At 36.4% G+C, this 16,320-nt stretch overlaps 2 long non-coding RNA genes and 1 pseudogene across 3 annotated transcripts; 1 reads left to right on the plus strand and 2 right to left on the minus strand.

Annotated features, from left to right (window-relative positions):
- Window positions 1–396: 396 nt before the first annotated feature.
- On the minus strand, window positions 397–3,686 carry LOC148845277 (disease resistance protein RPM1-like; annotated as a pseudogene). Its single transcript, XR_016102000.1, has 2 exons — window positions 863–3,686; window positions 397–584 (listed from the first exon to the last, which is right to left on the minus strand). The product of XR_016102000.1 is annotated as a disease resistance protein RPM1-like (transcript).
- Window positions 3,687–12,788: 9,102 nt separating this feature from the next.
- On the minus strand, window positions 12,789–16,089 carry LOC148845278 (uncharacterized). Its single transcript, XR_016102001.1, has 2 exons — window positions 15,652–16,089; window positions 12,789–13,072 (listed from the first exon to the last, which is right to left on the minus strand). It is a non-coding gene; the product is annotated as an uncharacterized LOC148845278 (long non-coding RNA).
- Window positions 14,192–15,593, plus strand: LOC148845279 (uncharacterized). The gene is made up of 2 exons (XR_016102002.1): window positions 14,192–14,775; window positions 14,851–15,593. It is a non-coding gene; the product is annotated as an uncharacterized LOC148845279 (long non-coding RNA).
- Window positions 16,090–16,320: the final 231 nt, after the last annotated feature.

The raw sequence follows: 16,320 nt of genomic DNA on the forward strand, positions 1-16,320 counted from the left end.
TATCCTTAGAATTAGGAATCAGTTAAGGGCTCTACTAGACCGGGATAGGGCAAGGTTTTGGGCTATTTGGAGGCACAAATTTCCAAACGAAGTTAGAGTAGAAGAAGCAACTAATAAGAATTTATTCTTACATAAAGAAGTTCAACTACAACGTGCTTTGATTTTCCTATTCAAAACTTAACAAATTACATTCACATTCTTGCAATCTTCTACTTAAAGTTATTCCTATCTATCGCCTACCCACCCATCCATTTGTTGAAAAATAGTAAGAAACCAACAAAACAATCAACAAATTATTCATTGGTTTATAAATAAAATCCATAGTTATGTAACCGATAAAGTTTCCAGTAAGCACATCACACCAAATAACAAAGTAAAACGAGCCCACACAACTAAACACAAAATTAAAGCATACATATAGCAATGAATCATCAAATCCTAAAACAGTTCTCCGTATATTTAAACAAACCAACAAGAAATATTTAAACAAACAAATGCCAACGCCAAACCAAAGCTTTCTTCCAAGCATGCCTCCCTCCAAGTCTCTCCACAAGTATTGGCATTGAAGCCTCCTCCCATTTGCCCTGTCAAAACATCATGAAATCGAAAAACATAAGAAAATGGATTGTATTTAACCCAAGATTTTGACAACGTTATGTCCCTTCCAAAGTTAGTAATGTAGAAATGAAGTGGCAAGTGGCAACTAGGTGGTGTCAATGGACCAGGTATGGGTTGGGCTCAATTCAAATCAAAACCAGTTAGACCGGGTTTGGACGGTCCAATATGTTGTGTTGAGTTGGACTGGTCCAAAATTTTGCATGGCGCTACAAATTAAATTAAATTTAAGGGGGATGCGACTTACCAAATAAATCATCCTCACCAGAGCGAGCTTAATTAACTGCAGTAGCATTTAATTCTAGTCAGAAACCCAATATCCGTCTTCAAAATGAAGAAAACGAACAATTGGGATGTGTGCAATTCTGTGATGGTCTTCGCCTTCAAGCCGTAGCCGTCTCTCAAAATCATTGGGCATACCAGCAATTGCAAGAAATTCAAGGTTGTTGAGGAATTCAATGCCTAATGGTGCCTCCTCTAGCTTTTCACAACCCACGATGTGGAGTTGGTCGAGTTGAGGCAGTGCTCCCTCCTCCACTGTTATCCTTTTGCATCCTTCTAAGTTTTCCAGTTGTAGGTATTTAAGTCGTGGAAACCCTTTTAACCGAAAGCATAATTGTTCTCCATCATAGGCATGGTGTATGATAAGCTGCACGAGGTTAGGCAAAGCTTGTAGGGCTTCAAGGGGATCATCCTTCATTCTACACCACGACAATGACAACTTGGACAAACTATGCAAGGAAGGAATCCAGTGTGGTAACTTCTCTAAACGCCCATTCAAGAATAAGCGCTGAAGAGGAGGAGGAGAAGATAGAGCTTCTAGGTCAAGAATCTCCCCCTCTTTTCTTGCAACCACATTCAAAGAGCGGAGACATCTCATTTTCTCAATGGATGAGCATAGATCTACTCCATCATCTCTTTTTAAGTTAACAATCCCCACGTCTCAATTGTGTCAATCTCCCAAGCCCTCTAATTAGGTCATTATTGCTACTGTGTACTACAAATACGTAACAGAGCTTTTGAAGGGATACCAAATCTCCAATTCTGCTCGGTGCTTTAAATCCAACCAACTTAGAAAATAAAAATTCAGCCGCATAAACAAGAAGATGCCGTAATTTATGGAGGTTGAGGATCCCAACAGGCAACGCAGAGACATAGGTATGTTTAAGATCCAAGGTCTCAAGGTTCTGGAGCTTCTTGATAGAATCCGGAATCTCTTTGACCTTGGTGTCCCTCAAGCTTAAATACCTTAAAAAGAAGAAATTGGTGAATTCCTCTGGAAATTCCTCCAGCGGGGCACCTCTCAAATCCAACACCTTGAGCAGCTTGAGCCTACAAAAGAATGCACTTTTAAATGTGCTAGATAATGTATCCACCCTAAACATGAGCAGAGAACCAAGGCGGATGAAGCTCTCTGCTTCCTGTGCAATTATTACTTTTTCGCAACCATTATGAATTGATAGGCGCCTGATTCTTTTTTTTTTTCTACCATTATTGTATCTTTCGCATCATCAGCAACAACTAATCCAAAATTCTGGTCCCTTGCTTTCAAAGCAATGATTTCACGTATGAGGTCTTGAACTCGACACGTAGCAACTCGTCCATCAGGAGTTGTTTCTGCTATTTGGATGAGGCTCCTATTAAGGAGCTCAAGGAAATAGCTCTCTCCAATCTCCTCTAAGCTCTTTATTCCTTGTTTTATTTGGATAAACCCTTCAGCCGTCCACATCCTAATCAATCTCATGGGCTCAATCAATTCATCCTCAGGGAAAAAACTCAAATGCAAGAAGCATGACTTTAGATGGTAGGGGAGATGATCGTAGCTAAGGGACAATACATTCATGGCACTCCTTAAATTTCCATTGTCTACAAACTCATAGACAAGGTTGTTATATATGGTTTCCCATTCTACTTTAGTCTTTTGCTTTGTTGATAGAACACCAGCGATTGCTGTAATTGCTAGTGGCAATCCTTCACACTTGCTCAAGATATTTTGAGAAACCCCCTCCAATTCTAGAGGGCAGCTGTTCTTAATGTTTGACCGAAAGGTCTTGTTGCAAAACAGAGTCCAAGACTCCTCATCAGACAGGGGATGTAGATTGTAGATGTCAGGGTCAGATTTGATGATGCAAGATGAAGCTATATTTTTGAAACGTGTGGTGATCAATACTCGGCTACCACAATTACTATCAGGGAAGACATATTGAACAGATTCCCATGCATTTATGCTCCAGATGTCATCAAGAATAATTACATACCTCTTCCCCTTAAGAAACCCCAACAATTTCTGCTTAAGTTGAACATCGTTCATGGCCTCGACTGCCTGTGGAATTGCTTCCTTGTTGTATTGATCATAGAGTTGCCTCATCATGTTGATCAACAGCTCCTCAATCTTAAATGATTGTGAAAATGTAATCCAAGCACGCAATTGGAAGTGTATTTTCACCCTCTGATCATCGTGCACTTTCTTGACAAGAGTTGTTTTGCCTACACCGCCCATACCAACCACCGATATTACTCCAAGGCTTGATTCACCCTCCACTAGCCATTCAATTATTTTGTTTTTGTGCTTGTCAATCCTCACGAGCTCTGCTTCCTCGATCAGAAGAGCATCTCCTCGACGGTCATGCCACATACTAGCAGGTGCAATCTGATCCATGCTACTATGTAATTCGTATCGCTTTCTCCTCTCAGATACACCATGGAGTCGGGCTTTAATCTCTTGTATCTGAGTGGCCAGTGAATGGCGTGTCTTAAAGTTCTTGATGAAGCGGCTGATCTTGTGAATATAGCTGATGATGAATCCATGTGATTGATGTTCTCCTTGTTCTGCAAAGCGAAGCATGAACTCATCAAGAACATCTTCCATGTCATAAGCCACATCTCTCACTTGCTTCACCCATGATTTTACACTTTCGTCAGCCTCGCTCTTTACATCTGCATCTTTTACAAACGCTTGCATGCTTTCCAATTCAGCAACCATGTCCTTGACTTCTTTGCGCACCCCTTTCAGTAGCTTCCTTGTCGAGTAGAAAGGATACAGCACTCTCCGCCATTTTTCTTGTTTCTCTCGGAGGATTTTTGTTTATTTTTTGGTAGAATTCTCAAAGGATTTCTGATCTTCCTTGTTGAAACTTCTATTATATATGGCACTCTAATTGATGAAATTTTGTTTCTTAGAGGCTGGAACAAGACAAACCGTATGCAAGCTTTACAACATTAGGATCGATTCCCAAAGGGACGTTTCTTAATGAAGCTTTCAAGAATATTATTTGCTTATTATTGTGCTTCCTATTCATCTATCTTTAAGACTGAAATAATACTATTTGAATACAGAACAAGGCTCACAGTTTAGAAGGTTTCTTATAATTTCTCCTTAGAAATTTGGAATACAAAAATATATATCGTCTAATTAATCCAGAATAAAATGATCCTCTTGTATCATTCATTACCACTGTTGTAGAAAACATTACAGATGTGGTTTTCATATATAATGTCTAAGGTCATTACCCAATGTTGATCAGACCATTTGGGGTTTTGGGAGGGGTGGACTGGATATGGTCTTGACCTTGTGTTTTTTTTTCTTTTCCACAAAGTGGTCACTCTAAGACTGGAACCCATGTTCTTACACTTGACAGCTCGAAATTTTACCAATATTGCACCAAGTAATGCTCCCTTTTATAATAATGTCTATGTTCTTTAATTTAGGAGAGGATAACTATAATGAAGATTTTTGATATAGACTAACGTATATTGATTGAATGGGTGACTCACTATCACAAAAGCAAAGGAAGAAGGAAATAGAAAAAAGTCAAGAACAATTCTCTACTCCCGGCCGTGTGACTCATACTTGGGAGAGGTTACATACTTGCATTCCACCTTCTTCTTCTTTTTCTAGCATCACTTCCTTACTTGTAAAACTGATACAACTGATACAAGGTTAAAGCATCTCTTTTGCTTTTCACATTAACGAAAAGGACTGAGGTTTGGGCACTTTCCACTTTGAAACAAGGGCCAATTTATTTATTTGAGTCCTTAAAAAGGTTAAAGGTATCCCCTAGTACTAATTTATAGATGTCCATATACCAAAGAAACATTGTACAGTGACCATTCATTCCTTCGATATGTGTCCAAGGATTTGTTCCTTTAGCAAAAGAAAGAATTAAGAAGAAAAACACAAATTATTCCTTCCTCTGGCTGGAGTAGGAGAATAGAAATGGTTCAAGGAATTTGCTTCCTTCACAGCCCAGCAATTAGGCCTATACCTTTGCTTCTTCGGCTTGAGTACTGCATTTTGTCTCAAATGGAGCTTAATTACCAAAATTTGACTTAATCATCAACATAGCCGGTGGTCTTATTAAATTTTTGGGTTCTTTCACCCTTGAAATGTCCAAATGCTAAATTGTAAAAAATGTTGAGTGACTTGAACTGCTTAACTGTTTGACCCAATGGGTCATAAGTAAATATTCATTCTTTTTAATTTTACATTAATTCGTTTTTTCTTTTTTCTTTTATATATATTTAGTCATTTCCACTATTAACAATCGCATTTTTTTCATTTATCACACGATATGACATTAGAGACACATCCAAATTTTCAGTAATATTTTTAAAATTTTTGGATGAAATACTTAAACCTCTCCCAACATTTGGGGTAAACTATAACTTTGACCCCTTCCCTTTGTACAAACGTCATGAACCTAACAGAAATTGATGAAATACCCAAATTACCCGTAAATGAAAAGATTTGATTTTCCATTGACACAACCCCCGCCCCCGAAAAAAAAATTCACTTATGCCATCTTTGGAAACCCCTAAAAACACTTCCACCTTACAGCCATCAATCTAAATTTCGGATGAACCAATGTATATTGGATTAATTTATGCTACTAAAGATACATATATGCAGCATGTATGTTAAACTTTAGCACAAATTGGGCCTGGTTGAACAGATCAGGCTTTTGACCTTGGGTTTTGTCTGACCTTGGTCTGACGCCCAATTCTTAGGGTTGGGCCTGAGTTGAAATTTAAAATCTAAATCATCAATATATTTAAATGTCTTCTTATCCGTTTGAATTATGAATTGAATCACATGTATTTAAAATCGAACTACAGATACTTAAATCTAAAATTTTCATTTCTCCCACATGTAATTATAGGCTGTGAACCAGGCCTGGCCTGGACTTATATTTGGGCCTATACTAAAGCTCTTAGCATGGGTTATAAGCCCGGCCTAGCCCATGACCACCCGTACATCAAAATCTCCTTGTTATAAAAGTCGAACTTATCAAAACGATGGTTACCATCAGATATATGGACTTTGGTGCTACAGAAAAGAAAAAAAAAAAATTGTCACCAAGAAATTTTAATATATCAACCATGCTAGCAATATTTAAACAGAGGATAATTCATGGAAGTAATAAAATTTAACAAGTGGGAGGTGTTCAATCCTGTTGCCTGATCTCAAATTTATTTCATATACCAAAAATGTAAGTCCACTGAACTTCAATTCTGTGCCTTTGACATTTCACAACCAAAGATGTATATTTTCTCAAGTTGAGGCCGCGTTCCCTTCACTACTGTCACCACTTCTTTTTGCATTACCCTAGCTAGGGGTGTCAATTGGACTGGATTTGGTCCAATTTGATCCAGTCCAATGCGAGTCCATTACAAATGGATCAGGTTCAATCCAATCCAATGAATATTTTAAACCATTTTGGACCAGTCCAATTTAAAGTCTGGATTGTCCAATCTGTTCAAATTCATTTTAATTTAGATTGATTTCAACCTAAACCTGATTCATTGATGCCTATATTCTTATCTTATATCAATGGACCACATATTAACTCAATCAAACCCAATCCAACATAAGTTTATTATGGATGGACCAGATCCAATCCAATCTAATAAATATTTTGGATTGGATTAATGGTCCAATCCAATATGCCTTGTTGGTCCGTCCAAATTTATTTTGGACTGGAAGGGATCCAGTCCAAAACCGGTCATTGACGCCCTTTAACCCTAGCTATCAACAACAGAATTTAGTGGGCATGGTTAAAGAAAATAGAATTGAATTTGCTGGCACCTTCAACATTACTGTTTTCATTGGTAACTTAATTATCTGATTTATCAATTTAAAGAAAATATAATTGAATACAAATAGACCATATTGTACAACAATAGTGAAACCAACCCTCACCCAAATGATAGATGAGAACTAGCCCACTTCTACTCTTCCCTAATATACAACTAGACCCAATATAGACAACTAACTTAAATATTGGGGGATATATGCTTAATTATATCAAGGCCTTCTATTGATTCCCTCTTGTGCTAGAGTATCAGTAGGAGTATTTTCCAATCAAGGAACGCAGTTGAAACTTGCATTAAATCTAGCAACCATGGCTCTAGCCTCCTTGTCTCCTTCATATGATCATGTAGATTCCATCTTCCTACAACTCCATTTTTAAACCAACTGATGATTATCTTTTGGTTCCTTCCACTTGTAAATTTCTTATCTCAATGAATTTCCCGTCTTAAATCTTGTAGAATAGATAGTAGCTCTACCCATGTCAAATCCCCCAAACCAGTAGAACTTGAATACACATCACTAGTACCTCCCTTTTTATTCATATATGATTAGTCTTGCAATTTACAATAAGATTAATGACATCCATCTTTAAAGAACCAAAACCACCAAAGGGAGCTTTAAATGACATTTATATAAATACCACTAAAAAATTGGCTAAACACTATTAAAATAATAGATTTGGCCACTGATGCTTTTTCCTATACAAATAAAGTCTCATCATTTCAGTTTGAGTGACACTAATATGTGATGTGAGAATACACATCTCTTATTAATTTGTATTGATCAATCGAAAATCATTTCAGGTAGAAACAGCAGCAATGCCAAACAGAACCTTTGTTATTATATAGGTTGTGGTTCGGCCCATTAAATTGAACATGTACTTGTATATCTGTTTTTCGGATTGCTCAATTCGAAGAGCATGAGACTGAATCGTAATCATGGCAGTGACTTAGGTTGTGTTTGGCACCTCAGATGTTTCTTTAAGTAGAAAAGGGCACGCAATGGCCCACTTTTACGAATGCAAGGAGTTTGAAATTTGTTTGGTTTGTCATTCTTAGAGAATTAGGTAGACCTACTTTTTTTGGTTTTTAGTTTTTTTTTTGTTTTTTAACTAGTTGGAACTCGTGTGACATATATGATTTTTTAACCGAATTGCAACTTAGAGTTAATGGGCTTTTAAAGAGCTCTAAATACTTATAAACACCTTACCACAAAATATCATCACAAATATCCCCCATTTAACCCTTTATCACACTAAGATTTTAATTTGGGCTATCTCATTGGCCAAGTTATTCATTTCTTAAATGCCCTTGATCATACCATTTATAGACCAATCAAACCCCACCAAATGTTTCAAGAGACCAATACCTCTAGAAACCCCATTGTCAACACCTGATTTTTGCTTAATTCATCATCGAAACCCCAATTTACTCTGAACACCTGTTCAGAACGTTCTGAACCTTCCGAAGCACCTAAATCCCTCCCCCCCCCCTCCCAAACACTTCCATCAAACCTAGGACCTCCTAAAATATCTACCATTGAAATTTCAACTCAAGATTCCCCACCGTTTATTCTTTTATTAAATCATATTCCCTTTCAAACTTTCTCGTTAGCCTGAAGCACACACAACCCAAATCTCTTTCATCATAACACCTTTGAATCAATTAGACCATACAATTTAACCCTAGACACACCAAAACATCTACCCATAAAATTTTAACCTAAAATTCCCCCATTTTTTCCATCATCAAACAAATATTCCATTTCGAATGCTCTAGTGTACCCAAATTTCTATGACTTTGGCCCTTAAAAACCAATCAGATGTTTCTATCATATCCTAGATACCCTAAAAACCCTACCTACAAAAATTCAGCCCAAAATACCTTTGTCACTCCATTACACCAAGATTCCATTTCAAAGCTTCATATTTGTTGAGTTAAGTCATTTCCAAATATGCCCGATTTCAGCTCAATTGGGCCAATCTGACCATACCAATCTACCCATAATTTTCAAAAACACCACCCTACCAATTTTCAACAAAAAATTTCTCTCATTTTCCCCTCCATCACACCAAGACTCTATTTCAAAGTTGATAAATTAATTGAATAATTAGATTATAATTTGCCCTCCATATAAAAAGATTCCATTTTGGCCATTTTTTTAACCCAAAATACCCACCATCAGATTAGAATTTTGTTTTGAACTCCTTAGACCCAAATTGACTAAAATATCCACCGAGCTTACCAAAATACTGAAAATAAATAATTAAATAATTAAATAAATACCATAATTAATTTTTGTATTTTTTAACGATATTTTTATTAATTATAGTATTTTTTAATTATTTAATTAATAAATAGTATTTACAAAAATACTGTTAACTAATTAATAGTATTTAATTAATGGTATTTTTATATAATTAATTAGTAATTCATTAATTAATAATATTTTTATTAATTATAGTATTTATTTAATTATTTAACAATATTATATGTATTTTTTGTAACAATATTTTTTGTTAATTATGGTATTTAATTAAGTAAATACCATAATTGATTAATAAATACTATTAAATAATGTATCGCTAATACCGTTAATTAATTAAATAAGTATCATAAAATAATGTTAATTATTACTGATGATTAATTAAATAATTCATTATCAGAGAGGAAGAAGGCAGTGATTAGGTGACTTCATGAGGGAGTAAGAAAGGCTAACATGAAGTGTCTAAGAGTTCTCGGTTAGGGTATCGGAGAAAGCTCAGGCCATGACGTGGCATGTTTCTACTTTAATATATACTAGTAAAAGTGCGCACTCATTGAACCTAGCAATATCAAATGATGATGATTAAGACATTAATTCATTTTTTCTTTATATTTTAGTCATTTCTATCTTTACTAACGATAATTCTTATTTTTTTTCAAACATATTTTTGTTTAATATGAAGAATATATAATATTAATGCATGTTCAAAATTTTCTATAAAATTCATAAAAAAATTCTATATTTTTTATTTTTTATTATTTATTTTGTGAGATAATAAAAATTACATATTTACCAAGAGGAAATGCAATTCCAATATTTTGTTTGAATATTGATTATTAATATTGTGGTCAAATCAATTATTTATATATATCATTTATATATAATATATGTTGTTTATTATTTATTTATAAATATATTATTTATATTGTATTTTTGTAAGTTTCTTATATGGAGCAAGGTAGGGCTCTAATTTTATAGAGAAAATTGCCAACCCTATAATTCTAATAATTTTCTATAACTAATTAACTAATAGTAAATTAAATAAGAATAAATTACAATATCTTATGATAATTTCCCAAAATTATTGAAATTGTTGTTGATTAGAAAAAATGTATAGTAAATTAGGTGGCACATTTCTACTTTAGTATATATACTAGCGGGGACCCATGCAATGCACGAGCTTTGTTAAGGGAAAGCTAAAGAATAAAACACATGAGAGTAGACAATTATTTTATATAATTAGTTATATTTTATATACTACTTATAATAATATTTTACAATACAAAAATAACGATAATTAATTTCAGCTAGGTTGTCCATCAAACTAGTGAAATCAACCAATACGACACAACTCGAATCAAGTTAGTCAGTTTTCTAGTATTTTTGGTGGGTTTCACTTTCATAATTTCCCAAACTAACCAAGTTGGGTCAATTTCGGTTTAGCCATTTGTATATATATATATGTATTTTATATATTGTAAATTTAATTTTTTTAGTTTAAATCTTTTAAACCAACCAACCGAACTGAAAATTGACCCAAACCAATATAACCCAAGTAGGCTAGCTCTCACTAATGGTTGGTTGGTTTTCGGGTGACCAACTCCCCAACCCAGTTAGGTCAATTTGGTTGGCCAAACAACCTAAAACTGAATTGAACCAATCCATGTATACTCCTAATTTTATCTAAACTAATAGTTTAATCTTCAATAATTATTGAAATTTTTATTAAATAACAAAAAATATAATAAATATAAATTTTAGTATATATAAATATATAATAAATATAGATTAAAATTTTAAAATTATTATTAATAAATATCAATGTTTTAAAAGTTATTTTCTAGAATTAAGAGAGAGAGAGAGAGAGAGAGAGAGAGAGAGAGAGAGAGATTGGGCTACACAAGAAGGGGGTAGCCATCCCCCAACCCAACCCCCCAAACCCTGGTGGCAATGGGATTTGAACTTGGGTCTCCACTGCAACAAAGCAACAACCGCACCAACTTATATTTGAAATTTTTATAACCGTGTTAGTGTATGACACCGGTACCAAACAATGTCCCTAATATTTTCTTTCTAATAGTTTTGTAGATCTCTCTTTCCCTGTATCTTTTAATCAATAATCCTGTGAATGTAATATCAAGGATTGATGATGCTTTGAACAGATGCATTGCACCTCCTCACAGCTATATCAAAGTAAATGTATATGGCTATAATGAACCGAACTCTGCTGGGTTGGAATTGTGCTTCAGGCTGAGTTTGGAATGAGTATAAAGGCAAATATTTAAAGTGTAAAACCTTATATTTTGTATTGTTTAGTATGCATTTACACTGTACATATTTATATTTGTACTCTTTTTAAACTGAGCCTCGGATCACACCAAAGCCCATTTGTTTTCAAGGGCAACTTTTGTAGAATATCTTTTTCACCATGATTTTAAGTGCAATCAAATGTCAAACATACAAGCAGTTTTCATCAGAAGATTATTCATTCTCCATGCAACCACATAGGCAAAAAAGGAATGACCATCTTGATCAATTGGAGACATCTTTGCAGACGTTGACACTGATTTCACCGATTGATGGTGGTTCAGTTGGTAAGTTTTCTGGCGGATTGTAGTAGAGACTTGAGGTCAATTCCACTGCCATTAAGGTTGGGGTTATATAGAATCTGCTACGGATGCTGATGTGTATATGGGACACTGCACGCTTGGTTCACATGCTTGTATTCATAGCAGATCCCTGTTCGTTTTGGGCATGGAGCGAGGTGGGGTGAAGATCCTAACTATTTAGTATGTCGATTATTAAATTTTTTATCGTTAAGATGGGGTGGGAAATGAAAGTTCAGTTGATAAAGGGAGGTATCCGTGCATGAGTTCTGTATTTGCTTTGTTGGGATATTAGGGTTTAAAGCTTGTTAGACACTACTAAAGGAATAGACCCACTTTGGAGATGGGACCTCACGGTCGAGTTCACATCTCCTTCCCACATGGAGCCACCCCACAATGCCCCACAGCATATTCCTATCGTGTATTGGGAAATTCTCCCAATGATAATATCATCGGTTCTGGTACTATCATTAAGAAATGTTCTCAATACACAGTGGGGATGTGATGTGGGGTGTTGTAGGGTGGCCCCGAGTGAAAAGGAGATTTGATCTCCTCACAGTCACAACAACCTGCTGGCATATTGGGGTTTTAAAGTTAATTAGGCATAATTTAGTACTTGTTTGGGAGGGTATTTATGTAGTGGCTTCTGGTTTTGCAAGGTGGGCAGGCCTTGTATGAAAAGCATAGAAGGTATATTTGGTGATGAACCTGGAAAGCCCCAATTTTCATTCACTTATGAAATTGACTTTCTGGTTAAGCTAGCTAGTTTTTGTAGCAGCTTCTTCACAGTGGCTCATGGATGCAGCTCCTCCCAAATGAGCCTTCAAAGGAATGGACTGGCATTGGAGATGGGACCTCTCACACACACAAACCCACATCTACCCATTCAAATTTGACTCAATAGGTTTTATTCGACTCACTGACTCACTTAGCATTATGAATCAATTAGAGGCTCTAGTAGACTGGGCTTGGGCTAGAGCAAGCTTTTGGACCCACAAATTTCTAGACAAAGTTAGAACAGAAGCTCTTCTAACATAAAGAATTTCAACTACATTGGACTCTGGTTTAGGCCCATTCAGAATTTAATATATTACACTCATATTCTTATAATCTTTTACTTAATTTTATTTCTATTTATAGCCTATCTACCAATCCACATGTTGCAAAATGGTAAGAAGGCAACAAAACAATCAACAAATTATTCATCGGGCTTATAAATAAAATCCATATATAATTATGCAACTAATAAAGTTTCCAATAAAAACACTACATCAAATAACAAAATAAAACATATCCAAACAAAAGTTGAAAAGCACAATTAAACACAAAATTAAAACATATAACAAAGAGTCATCATCAAATCCTAAAACAGTTCTCCATAAAAGCCCCCCAACAAAAATATTTGAACAAACAAACGCCAACCAAGTTTTCTTCAAGCATGCCTCCCTCCAAATCTCGCCCGCGACGAGTATTTGCGTCAAAGCCTCCCATATGCCTATCAATCATCATGAAATGGAAAACATGAGAAAATGGATTGAATTCAACATAAGATTTTGATAACCTAATGTCCTTTTCCACAAGTGATATCTTTTCATATCACTAATAAAATATATAAACTCACAACCACTTAATTTCTCCATATGAGCCCCATATATTTTTTTACTGGTGTGAGGTATTACCATTGATTCCACAGCCCACTGAACAGAGATCGCGCGTTCAGCTAATCCCAATTCATCAATGGACGGGTCTGGGTTGGGCTCAATCTAAATCAATGGAGGAAGCTTCCTTCAATTGTGACAGGCATGCTCAATGGACAAATACCATCCCCGCTCCGTTTCCGATTCCCAGAGTTTTGGGTTTCCTGGAAACCCACCCAAACTCCGATCAGTGGTAATGATAAAACCAAAACCGATTTCCATTTTTAATGTAAGCTTCTATTTTATAAATAATAAAGGGTTCAACTATGATATGAAAAAGATATGATATACCAAAAACAATTGATCAATAAATTGGAATCATAAACGTGATAGCAAATAAAGTGTTATTTATCAAAATTCATGGGTGGGTTTTGATTGGACAAAATTCTTTCCATACCATATCCTTTCCCCATCATAGATTTTCCCCTTTTTAAAAATCTATGCATTGACCAATTAAGAAAAAAACATATAAATAAAGCAACTAAACTAATATTAAATAGGGTAAATTTTTTAAACTACCCTTATATGGTTTAGCTAATTGACTAAGTATACATTTTCTCTTTGACTATTGTCTAACACTACTCCTATTGTTTCTGACCAAGGTTCAAAGTACAGCCTGTATCGGCCGATATGTATCGTTCCGGGACCCTTTCGATATGCCCTTACAGTGGGTGTATCAGGGGCCTGATTGGTTCAGGGATGGAAGAGTCTTAGACCGGCTCCCCTGAACCAATTTTGAAAAAAAAAATTAGAAAAACAATTATCAAAACGTCCAATACACCGATATCGATGTTTTTAACCTTGTTTCCTGCAATTGACTAGTTATAATATTTCCTCAAAACCGTACACGCGTGACCACGTTTAAAAAACCCTAATATTGCCCCCATCCCCTTTCTCTTGACCAGCACCCCTTCCTCCTTTGACCCCTCTCTCTTCCCTCTATCTTCTTCCAACCGTCTCCGTCACCAGATAAGCGGAATTCTCGAACAACCAAAATGATGGCTCTTCAGCAATAGTTACTTCTTTCGAGGGGTGTTGGCAGTGGCGCTGGAATGCTGATATTGCCGATGTCCGTTTTTGGAACTGCTTTTCTAGGCACCAAGTCGAGGCTTAGCATCTTCCATTAAGCTTAGGTAGTGCTGATAACTCGATTCCCAACTCTTCGTCGACCGATCCCGCAGCGATGTTGTCAATGCTTCTTTAAATCTCCAAATCCCATAAGTTCCTCAAAAACCCTACTTGAATGATTCTTCCCAGTTTTCATTAAGCATTGACAACCTGGTTACTCTCAACGATTCTTTGGCCTCGTCAGAAGCCTTTCAACGATTCCACCACCACCGCCAATTACCTTAATTTTTTTTTTTTTTCATTCACCCGTTACCTAATTCGAACTCAAAGCAAAAAACAGCATAGATTTTGTGAGGTTCGTCATTGGCTTTGATTTGACGACTTCCATTAAGGCTCACTGCCGGCTCTATTTGGTGTCACGAGGTTGAAGAAGGTGAGCAAGGCCGTTACTCTATAGTTCTCTTTCACACAAAATGGCAAAAATAAAATGTGAATATGGATTTGACAGGTATACTCCGCTGGGAGGAGGCTTTTGGGAGCGAGGCAGTGTTCGATGGAAACGATCAAGGCAGGAAATTGAATGGCCATGTTTGAGCAGAAGTCGTGATAGATTGTGGAAGATATGCTGCGGAGGATGAAGCTACTGCCATGGAAGTAAACCATGAGAGGGAGCTTGATGGAGGGAGGTGTGAGTCGTGTTTTAAAAGTGAAAGGCGCACAAAAAGCAACAGGTTCCAAATGCGCCTGAGGCATAAAGGCGCAAGGCGAAGCGTACACCTTTTTAAAAAAGCACACAAAAAAAAGAAAATAGAAAAGAAAACATGTAGAAATTCTAAGAAATCAGGAAAATATCAAAAAACAAAGTGGGGGAAGAAAGAAGCAAAGAAAAAACTAAAAAGAAAAAAAGAAAGGGATCGATTCCTGTTTTCAAATTCAAACTAATATTTGCTACTGGTAAAAAAATATTGTGTAACAATGGGGTGGAGCCCCTGTTTTAGTGTGAAACAGACAAGGAAAGAAGAAGAAGAAGAAGAAGAAGGAGGGGGCGGAGCCCCTGTTTTTCTGTGTACAAGAAGAAGAACTGAGAGGAGGAGAAGAAGAAGGAGAAGGAGAAGAAGAAGAAGAAGGGGGCGGAGCCCCTGTTTTACCGTAAAAATATTTCAGAAGAAGAAAGACAATGAAAAAAAAACAAGAGCAGGCGGAGCCCCTGTTTTTCTGTGAACAAGAAGAAGAACTGAAGAAGGAGGAGGAGAAGAAGAAGGGGGCAGGCGGAACCTGTTTTCAGCGTAAAAAAAGAAGAAACAAATACCTGATGCTGATTGCTTAAAGCCTGAACGTTGCAGTTGATCGTCCGACTGAGAGATGGCCTCTGATAGAACTTCGAAGGTGGCTGTTCGATTGAGAGATGGCCTGAACTTGTTGATCCAAGAAGAACGTGGGGGCTGAGGGCTCAAGACTTCGACTGATACTGGAAGTCTGAGAAGCCTTGCATGGCAAGTTTTTTTCTCTCGAGAGGGTGGTGACTTTCGTTCATATTTGTATATCATATCCCAACCATTTTGACACATAAAAGAAATAATCTATACATATACGATTATAATCTATCTATAAAAGTCAATTTAAAAACAAATAAAAAAACAGGCGCACGCCTGGACCGCCTGGCGCCTGGTCTGAGGCGCACGCCTTAGGTGTAGAGGCAAGCGCCTTACTAAAGTGTAGCCGCCTTGACCCATGCGAGGCGCCAGCTCTCGAAAATGCCTCGCCTTGCGCCTCAGGTGTGCCTTTTAAAACACTGGGTGTGAGGAGGGGGTCATAATATTCTAACCCAAGTTTTGTTGACAGTGCTATTTTTCTTCTTTGAATTTTAGAATGTAGAGGCTTCTGTTCAAGGGCTATAGGTTCTCTTAATCTCTTGCTCGAGCCAATCAGACGCCAAACCAGCAGCATTTCCACCATCCTCTGGTCTGCAACACTCATT

Source organism: Nelumbo lutea, chromosome 7, assembly GCF_056320005.1.
Source record: "Nelumbo lutea isolate HS-2025 chromosome 7, American lotus-T2T, whole genome shotgun sequence".
Lineage (NCBI taxonomy): Eukaryota > Viridiplantae > Streptophyta > Magnoliopsida > Proteales > Nelumbonaceae > Nelumbo > Nelumbo lutea.